This window comes from Salvelinus namaycush, chromosome 18, assembly GCF_016432855.1.
Source record: "Salvelinus namaycush isolate Seneca chromosome 18, SaNama_1.0, whole genome shotgun sequence".
Classification (NCBI taxonomy): Eukaryota; Metazoa; Chordata; class Actinopteri; order Salmoniformes; family Salmonidae; genus Salvelinus; species Salvelinus namaycush.
Genome location: NC_052324.1, coordinates 41,435,436 through 41,445,965, shown reverse-complemented (window position 1 = coordinate 41,445,965; position 10,530 = coordinate 41,435,436).

Below are 10,530 nucleotides of genomic sequence, written 5' to 3'. Positions count from 1 at the left end.
TGGAATGCAGCCTGAGACATGACTGCTCCATTCCAAATGAGACATGACATGAATATGCAGAAGGTTTTCACTAGAAAGCTAATTAACTCACCAGGTGTCTGGAGTGGCCTATCACAGGAGAGGAGTACACCTTCCATCACACACACACACAGACACACACACACACACTGTGGCTTTAATCATGTTAACCCTGCTCAATTAGGCCCCACTGCCCTGGCTGTAACACGCCAGGACACACTCCACACAGAACACACACCTTGATTGGCACTTAAAGGAGAGTCATTATACAGAGATCAGAGCCATGTGCCTCTCAGCCTGCCGTGCACTGTCATGCACACGAGAGAGTCTGGAAAATGTTGAAGAGAACAGACATTAGCATTTCTGATGAGAGACACTCACTCGTATTATCACACAAACACACGGTGAGTGAGCACCTGTTTCTGGAGGAGATACACAAAAGCTGACTTGGAAGGCGGATCGAAATCTGTAAATAATGAGATGAATTTACAGAACTGAATCTCTTTTGTGTGCTAGCCTTTTTTGATAAATGTGATATTTTAACACACACACTTGTGACTTTAATCTGACCTAGGTCAGCCTCTTTGTCCATGAGAAAACGGCTTCTGTGTGGCTCTGGGTGAGTAGTTAGTCTTGGACGTGAAGGACGCACTATAAGCAGTCTTATTTCTGTCTTCACAGGCTGAGCACAGTGCTGACAGGGCGTTGAGTGGTTAAAAAGGCCGTCTTTATTACCTCAGCCTTGAGGGACCAGGACCTGACGCTGTCTGACTGCCGAGTCGTCACACAGATCGATGGAGACTTGGACAGTTTTAACACCTGGAATATTCAACAGTTATGGCATAATGCCAGGGGGACATACTCTGTCTCTCCGTCTCTCTCTCTTATACACACATATACACACCCACAATGTGATTTTCAATACAACAAAAAGACAAGGGGAGTGTTTACCTGTGCACAACCTCAGACCCATGTTTTGTACCATCAGAGAAGTCCTCATTGGCTGTCCTGTGTTCTTCACTGAGAGACCAGCAGTCCTCACTATTAACTATCCTGCTGTCAATATTCTCCTCTCCAGTCTCCTCACTATTAACTCTCCTCCTGCTGTCAATATTCTCCTCTCCAGTCTCCTCACTATTAACTCTCCTCCTGCTGTCAATATTCTCCTCTCCAGTCTCCTCACTATTAACTCTCCTCCTGCTGTCAATATTCTCCTCTCCAGTCTCCTCACTATTAACTCTCCTCCTGCTGTAATATTCTCCTCTCCAGTCTCCTCACTATTAACTCTCGTCCTGCTGTCAATATTCTCCTCTCCAGTCTCCTCACTATTAACTATCCTCCTGCTGTCAACATTCTCCTCTCCAGTCTCCTCACTATTAACTTTCCTCCTGCTGTCAACATTCTCCTCTCCAGTCTCCTCACTATTAACTCTCCTCCTGCTGTCAACATTCTCCTCTCCAGTCTCCTCACTATTAACTCTCCTCCTGCTGTCAACATTCTCCTTTCAAGTCTCCTCACTATTAACTCTCCTCCTGCTGTCAATATTCTCCTCTCCAGTCTCCTCACTATTAACTATCCTGCTGTCAATATTCTCCTCTCCAGTCTCCTCACTATTAACCCTCCTCCTGCTGTCAATATTCTCCTCTCCAGTCTCCTCACTATTAACTCTCCTCCTGCTGTCAATATTCTCCTCTCCAGTCTCCTCACTATTAACTCTCCTCCTGCTGTCAACATTCTCCTCTCCAGTCTCCTCACTATTAACTCTCCTCCTGCTGTCAACATTCTCCTCTCCAGTCTCCTCACTATTAACTCTCGTCCTGCTGTCAATATTCTCCTCTCCAGTCTCCTCACTATTAACTCTCCTCCTGCTGTCAACATTCTCCTCTCCAGTCTCCTCACTATTTTCTCTCCATCCCTGTCACACTCATTCTCTCCTCCCTCTCTCTCTCCTCCCTCTGTTGCTCTTTCTGTCTCTCTCCACCCTCCTCTCGGTCTCTCTCCTCCCTCTCTCTCTCCTCCCTGTCTCTCTCTGTCTCTATCTCTCTCCTCCCCCTCTCTCTCTGTCTCTATCTCTCTCCTCTCTGTCTCTCCCTCCCTCTCCCTCTCTCTCTCTCTCTCACTGTCTCTATCTCTCTCTGTCTCTCCTCCCTCTCTCTCTTTGTCTCTATCTCTCTCCTCTCTCTGTCTCTCGCTCTCTCCTCCCTCTCTCTCTCCTCTCTCTGTCTCTCTCTGTGGCAGAGTTGTAATCTTTCTCTTCCCCAGCTAGCCATCAGAACGGTCACACCTGCTCTCCTCTCCCTCTCCACTCTATTCCTCCTCCTTTCTCTCACTCAAAGGATCTCTCACTCATAGATCACACTTCTATCTATCACTCTCCTTGTCTCTTTGTTCCTCGGTAGTTTTGTTCCTCGGTGGGGATCTTTTGGTGCATTGTCAACTGTTCAAGCAGGATGTATAACAACAGCGAAGAGAATCCCAGGTGATTTGAGGGGTATAGCAAGAGAATCAAATGTCATTTTATGGATACAGGGCCATACAACTAATGGTGAGTCCCTTCATTGAAACAACTTATGTATATGCTGTGAATACATGTGATGCTGTAAATACATGTGAGTATTCAAAACAAACAGAATTATACTGAACAGGGTTATGGCCAATTCCACTTCAATTCTAACCATAAAGTAAACCAAATTCGAATTTGACATTTTCCTAATTGAAAAGCTTTGAAGAGAATTGGATTTTGGAATGTCAGTGTACTTCCTGGATTGAATTGGATTTTGGAATGTCAGTGTACTTCCTGGATTGACTGGAATTGACCCCAACACTTAATACTGAACAAACAAAGAAATGTAGTAAAATGTTATTAACTGGACAAGACATACATAGATGGATGAGGAGGTGGGAGAAATATTCATTTTGACAGAAAATATTAATGTGGAAAAGTGAAATAGTACTATCTGTGTGAACGAGTGAAAAATAATGGTTTACATTTTCAATTTTCACTATAGCGGCACTTGACTAGACTATGCTAGGTTTATTGCTTTTCAATTCTGTACATGTCTGTTTTTTTGTGCACTAATAGTTCCCTACACTAAAGTGTGTAAATCCGTTCCCGGGGACATCTGAGTGCAAGATATTGGCACCTCTAAGTATTACCTTAGTCACCATGACTGATATATACAGTAAGTCAATTGATCATCTCCTAACCACAGTCTGTTGGCCTTCTACTCGAGTCCCTGGTCGTTATGGAAAATATTGTTTACAATAACCACCTTCTTAGGTGCAAACGGAAAAAATACCCTGCAAACACACACACACACACACACGCAGGTAAGCAAACACACACACACACACACGCAGGTAAGCAAACACACACACACACACACGCAGGTAAGCAAACACACACACACATCCTCACTTGCTCTCAGTCTTTTGAAGGAGGGGGAATTGAATTGTGGGGTAGAAAAACCATTTACTTCAAATTATTTAATAATAGATGTATTGAGGCATATTAAAGAACCAATGTTGCCTATTTGTTAATCTGTAACTGAGACACATACACAGTAACACAGTAGCACAGTAACACACAGTAACACACAGTAGCACAGTAACACACAGTGACACAGTAACACACAGTGACACACCGTGACACACAGTAACACAGTAGCGCAGTAACTTTACCAAACAAACTATAACAGTTAATTCAAATATTTCAATGGTGTATAATGTATCTCTAAATGGTCAATTGATGGTTAATCAACTAATTATAAAGCCTTTACAAAAGTAATCTCACTCAGAGTATAGTAACCTACAACATCATCTCAACCCTGCTCCATCTAGAAAGGAGACACCCCCCCCCCCCCCCAAGGGTTCAGTTACTCCATCTAGAAGGGAGACCCCCCCCCCCCCAAGGGTTCAGTTACTCCATCTAGAAGGGAGACCCCCCCCCCCCCAGGGTTCAGTTACTCCATCTAGAAGGGAGACCCCCCCCCCCAGGATTCAGTTGCTCCATCTAGAAGGGAGACCCCCCCCCCCCCAAGGGTTCAGTTACTCCATCTAGAAGGGAGACCCCCCCCCCCCCCCAAGGGTTCAGTTACTCCATCTAGAAGGGAGACCCCCCCCCCCCCCCCCCAGGGTTCAGTTACTCCATCTAGAAGGGAGACCCCCCCCAGGATTCAGTTGCTCCATCTAGAAAGGAGACCCCCCCCCCCCCAGGATTCAGTTACTCCATCTAGAAAGGAGACCCCCCCCCCCCCCCCAAGGGTTCAGTTACTCCATCTAGAAAGGAGACCCCCCCCCCCCCCCCCCAGGATTCAGTTACTCCATCTAGAAAGGAGACCCCCCCCCCCCCCCAGGGTTCAGTTGCTCCATCTAGAAAGGAGACCCCCCCCCAGGGTTCAGTTGCTCCATCTAGAAAGGAGACCCCCCCCCCCAGGGTTCAGTTACTCCATCTAGAAAGGAGACCCCCCCCCAGGATTCAGTTGCTCCATCTAGAAAGGAGACCCCCCCCCCCCCCCCCAGGGTTCAGTTACTCCATCTAGAAAGGAGACCCCCCCCCCCCCCCCCCCAGGGATCAGTTGCTCCATCTAGAAAGGAGACCCCCCCCCCCCAGGGTTCAGTTGCTCCATCTAGAAAGGAGACCCCCCCCCCCCCCCCCTCCAGGATTCAGTTGCTCCATCTAGAAGGGAGACCCCCCCCCCCCCCCCCCCCCAGGGTTCAGTTGCTCCATCTAGAAGGGAGACCCCCCCAGGGTTCAGTTGCTCCATCTAGAAAGGAGACCCCCCCCCAGGGTTCAGTTACTCCATCTAGAAAGGAGACCCCCCCCCCCCCCCCCAGGGTTCAGTTGCTCCATCTAGAAAGGAGACCCCCCCCCCCCCCCAGGGTTCAGTTGCTCCATCTAGAAAGGAGACCCCCCCCCCCCCCCCCCCCCAGGATTCAGTTGCTCCATCTAGAAAGGAGACCCCCCCCCCCTCCAGGATTCAGTTGCTCCATCTAGAAGGGAGCTCCCCCCCCCCCCCCAGGGTTCAGTTGCTCCATCTAGAAGGGAGACCCCCCCAGGGTTCAGTTGCTCCATCTAGAAAGGAGACCCCCCCCCCCCCCCCAGGGTTCAGTTGCTCCATCTAGAAAGGAGACCCCCCCCCCCCCCCCCAGGGTTCAGTTGACTCAAGTGCTTTTTTTAAAATTCAATATTTGTATTGTCTATACATACAGTAAGAACCAGCCACCTTTTCATTTGTCTGACTGTGACACCGTTGCCCTGCTGTAATGACGCAGAAACGCGTGTGTGTGTGTGTGTCTGGGGGCGGGGGGGGGGGGGCTGAGTAGAACGAGGTCAGCCTGCCTTACACTCTGAAAACTGGACATTGAAATATCACTTATCATACCCGGCTGGATGTGTTATTTATAAGTGGTGGATTTGACCTCGCATCTCAGATAACCATAACACAGACATGCTCAGACACACACACACACATAGATATATAACATAGATATACTCAGACACACACATAGATATATAACATAGATATACTCAGACACACACACACATAGATATATAACATAGATATACTCAGACACACACACACACACACATAGATATATAACATAGATATACTCAGACACACACACGTAACACAGATATACTCAGACTTTCCATCTCCTTGACTGATTCTAAATATATATAATATATCCTGATATCAAGAGCAAACATGGGGGGTAAAAGCTTGTCTACATTTTCTAGGAAATTAATTATAATGTACTTTAAAGGACATTGCATTGCTCAGAAACGTGATGTCATTTTGATAGAGAATAGTTTTCAAAATGTAACTTGACACATTTCCCCATCTCATTTTATAACATTTTCTCTACAAGATTTGTTAACTTTTCTAATAAATTCTAAAAGTAGGCGATGGTCTAATCCCTAATGGAAGATTTAGGTCAGATCATTCGAATTAATTTCCAAAATGAAAGTGTATTCAACACCAACCATGTTGTTGAAGGCTCTGTTTTTCTGTCAAACGGACCAAACAAAACCTCACAGGCTCGTCACAGTCTTTCTGACATCAATGACAGGATGACTATCCTTTTTTTTGGAGAGGGGGTCGGTGAGATGTGTTCCCCACTCACTCTCCAACCCAAACGGTTTGAAATGGTTCCTGTATTCCCCTGGCTGCCACTGAGTTGGCTGTCATCATGCATTCTCTCTGTACTCAGGCAGTTTGAAGGCCGGCTCTCAAAGCAAAGCGCTGAAAGAGGTTTAAATGCCACCCTACAGAGAGAGCCCTTGTCACCAGCCCTGCTGCCTCTCAGGGTGCGTACGCACCCTATTCCCTATATACACTGAGTGTACAAAACATTAGGAACACCTTCCTAATGTTGAGTTGCACCCCCCGTTTGACTTCAGAACAGCCTCAATTCATCAGGACGTGGACTCTACAAGGTGTGGAAAGCGTTCCACAGGAATGCTGGCCCATATTGACTCCAAGGCTTCCCACTGTTGTGTCAAGTTGGCTGGATGTCCTTTGGGTGGTGGACCATTCTTGATACACACAGGAAACTGTTGAGCATGAAAAACCCTGCAGCATTGTAGTTCTTGACACACTGAAAACAGTGCGCCTGGCACCTACTACCATACCCCGTTCAAAGGCACTTAAATATTTTGTTTTGCTCATTCACCCTCATTCACCCATAAGGGACCGTAGCTTTCAGCTGGATTCACCTGGTCAGTCTATGTCATGCAAAGAGCAGATGTTCCTAATGTTTTGTACGCTCAGTGTAGTGCACTACTTTAGACCACAGGCCTATGGCACCATATTCCCTACATAGTGCACTACTTTAGACCAGGGCCCTATGGCACGCTATTCCCTAGATAGGGCTCTGGTCTAAAGTAGTGCACTATATAGGGAATATGGTGCCATTTGGTATGGATCCTGACTGTAGAGCTCACACTTCCTGCTGTCTGCAAACACATGCAGCCACACTCTGGCCAAATACACACACTCAAGTTGTACAACAGATGTAGAACGCCAGTTGTGATACAACGGAGAGTTTTTCAGCACAATAATATTTACACATCGCATTGCGTCATACCTGGGGTATATTGTCAGATATACTGCACAGATGGCTGGAATGCTGTTTCAGCCAATCAGCCAGTATCTAGGACCCAAACTACCCGGTTTATGATACAGAATAATTATAGGCCTAAATCGGTTTCTCAACTCACCTGACATTGCATGAAATGAAGGAGGGAGGAGGGCAGAGACCTGGCCGTGTGGTGCCAGGACAACAACTTCTACCTCAATGTGATCAAGACAAAGGAGATGATTGTGGACTATAGGAAAAGGAGGACCGAGCACACCCCCATTCTCATCGATGGGGCTGTAGTGGAGCAGGTTGAGAGCTTCAAGTTCCTTGGTGTCCAAATCAACAACAAACTAGAATGGTCCAAACACACCAAGACACCTGTGAAGAGGGCACAACAACGCCTATTCCCCCTCAGGAGACTGAAAATATTTGGCATGGGTCCTCAGATCCTCAAAAGGTTATACAGCTTCACCATCGAGAGCATCCTGACTGGTTGCATCACTGCCTGGTATGGCAACTGCTCGGCCTCCGACCGCAAGCCACTACAGAGGGTAGTGCGTACGGCCCAGTACATCATTGGGGCCAAGCTTCCTGCCATCCAGGACCTCTATACCAGGCGGTGTCAGAGGAAGGCCCTAAAAATTGTCAAAGACTTCAGCCACCCTAGCCATAGACTGTTCTCTCTGCTACCGCACAGCAAGCGGTACCGGAGCGCCAAGTCTAGGTCCAAAAGGCTTCTTAACAGCTTCTACCCCCAAGCCATAAGTCTCCTGAACAGCTAATCAAATGGCTACCCAGACCCCTATTTTACGCTGCTGCTTCTCTCTGTTTATTTTCTATGCATAGTCACTTGAATAACTCTACCTACATGTACATATTACCTCAATTACCTCGACTAACCGGTGCCCCCACACATTGACTCTGTACCGATACCCCCTGTATATAGTCTCACTATTATTATTTTACTGCTGGTGTTTAATTAATATTTTATTTTTAAAAATTCTTACAGCATTTTACTGTAAGGTCTACTACACCTGTTGTATTTGGCGCATGTGACAAATACAATTTGATTTGATTTGAAAGCCCTTTAAGTCTTACAACAATAGTATCCTTGGTCCTCAGAGCTGACATGTTGGCTTCGTGTCACAGACTTCCTTACCTGTTGGTTCCCGTGTTTCCTCAGTCACTCGGTTACTGTAGTTGGCAGACACTAACCCCTCTACTTCAATACAAAAGGCAGCTGAATGCAGCATATTCTTTATCCATCCATCCACGTACATCTTGCCTGTTGAAATTATCAAACACACACACTGCGATGATGAATACACACACACATATACACACGTATTCTTTCTCTCTCGCTCTAAAAGTCAGTTGCTATGGTAGCAACAGAAATACAAGGCCAAGCAGACAATGAGTTTGTGTTGCATACCGTCATTTTCAGTTGTTTGTCGTAAGTTTACATACACCTTAGACAAATACATTTAAACTCCGTTTTTCACAATTCCTGACATTTAATCCTAGTAAAAATTCCCCGTCTAAGGTCAGTTAGGATCACCAATTTATTTTAAGAATGTGAAATGTCAGAATAATAGCGAGAATGATTTATTTCTGCTTTAATTTCTTTCATCACATTCCCAGTGGGTCAGAAGTTTACATACACTCAATTAGTATTTGGTAGCATTGCCTTTAAATTGTTTAACTTGGGTCAAACGTTTCGGGTAGCCTTCCACAAGCTTCCCACAATAAGTTGGGTGAATTATGGCCCATTCCTCCTGACAGAGCTGGTGTAACTGAGTTAGGTTTGTAGGCCTCCTTGCTCGCACACTGTCCACAAATGTTCTATAGGATTGAGGTCAGGGCTTTGTGATGGCCACTCCAATGCCTTGACTTTGTTGTCCTTAAGCCATTTTGCCACAACTTTGGAGTATGCTTGGGGTCATTGTCCATTTGGAAGACCCATTGCGACCAAGCTTTAACTTCCTGACTGATGTTTTGAGATGTTGCTTCAATATGTCCACATAATTTTCCATCCTCATGATGCCATCTATTTTGTGAAGCACCCCCACAACATGATGCTGCCACCCCGTGCTTCACGGATGGGATGGTGTTCTTCGGCTTGCAAGCCTCCCCCTTTTTCTTCCAAACATAACGATGGTCATTATGGCCAAACAGTTCTATTTTTGTTTCATCAGACCAGAGGACATTTCTCCAAAAGTACGATCTTTGTCCCCATGTGCAGTTGCAAACCGTAGTCTGGCTTTTTTATGGTGGTTTTGGAGCAGTGGCTTCTTCCTTGCTGAGAGGCCTTTCAGGTTATGTCGATATAGGACTCGTTTTACTGTGGATATAGATACTTTTGTACCTGTTTCCTCCAGCATCTTCACACGGTCCTTTGCTGTTGTTCTGGGATTGATTTGCACTTTTCGCACCAAAGTACATTCATCTTTAGGAGACAGAACGCGTCTCCTTCCTGAGCAGTATGACGGCTGCGTGGTCCCATGGTGTTTATACTTGCATACTATTGTTTGTACAGATGAACGTGGTACCTTCAGGCGTTTGGAAATTTATCCCGAGGATGAACCAGACTTGTGGAGGTCTACAATTTTTTTTCTGAGGTCTTGGCTGATTTCTTTTGATTTTCCCATGATGTCAAGCAAAGAGGCACTGAGTTCGAAGGTAGGCCTTGAAATACATCCACAGGTACACCTCCAATTGACTCAAATTATGTCAATTAGATCAGAAGCTTCTAAAGCCATGACAATTTTTAAAGGCACAGTCAACTTAGTGTATGTAAACTTCTGACCCACTGGAATTGTGATACAGTGAATTATAAGTGAAATAATCTGTAAACAATTGTTGGAAAAATGACTTGTGTCATGTACAAAGTAGATGTCCTAACCGATTTGCCAAAACTATAGTTTGTTAACAAGAAATTTGTGGAGTGGTTGAAAAATGAGTTTTAGTGACTCCAACCTAAGTGTATGTAAACTTCCGACTTCAACTGTAGTCACTCTAGGAGTTTCAGTGTTGCATAACGTCATATAGTCACTCTAGGAACATAGGGTGACAGCGGAGAAAGTATTTTTCCTTCACAGAACACGTCATGAAGAGAGACCCTTTGTATGTACTGAAACTGTCTGGGGGGAGAGGTGTGTGTGTGTGTGTGTGTGTGTGTGTGTGTGTGTGTGTGTGTGTGTGTGTGTGTGTGTGTGTGTGTGTGTGTGTGTGTGTGTGTGTGTGTGTGTGTGTGTGTGTGTGTGTGTGTGTGTGTGTGTGTGTGAGGAAGACGGGGGTGAAGGGGAAGAGACTTAATTTACTCATGTCTCTTTCTCCATCCGCTCCCTGTCCTTCTCCACTCGCACAAACACACACACACACCTCTCCCCCCAGACAGTTTCAGTACATACAAAGCTCCCTGTCCTTCTC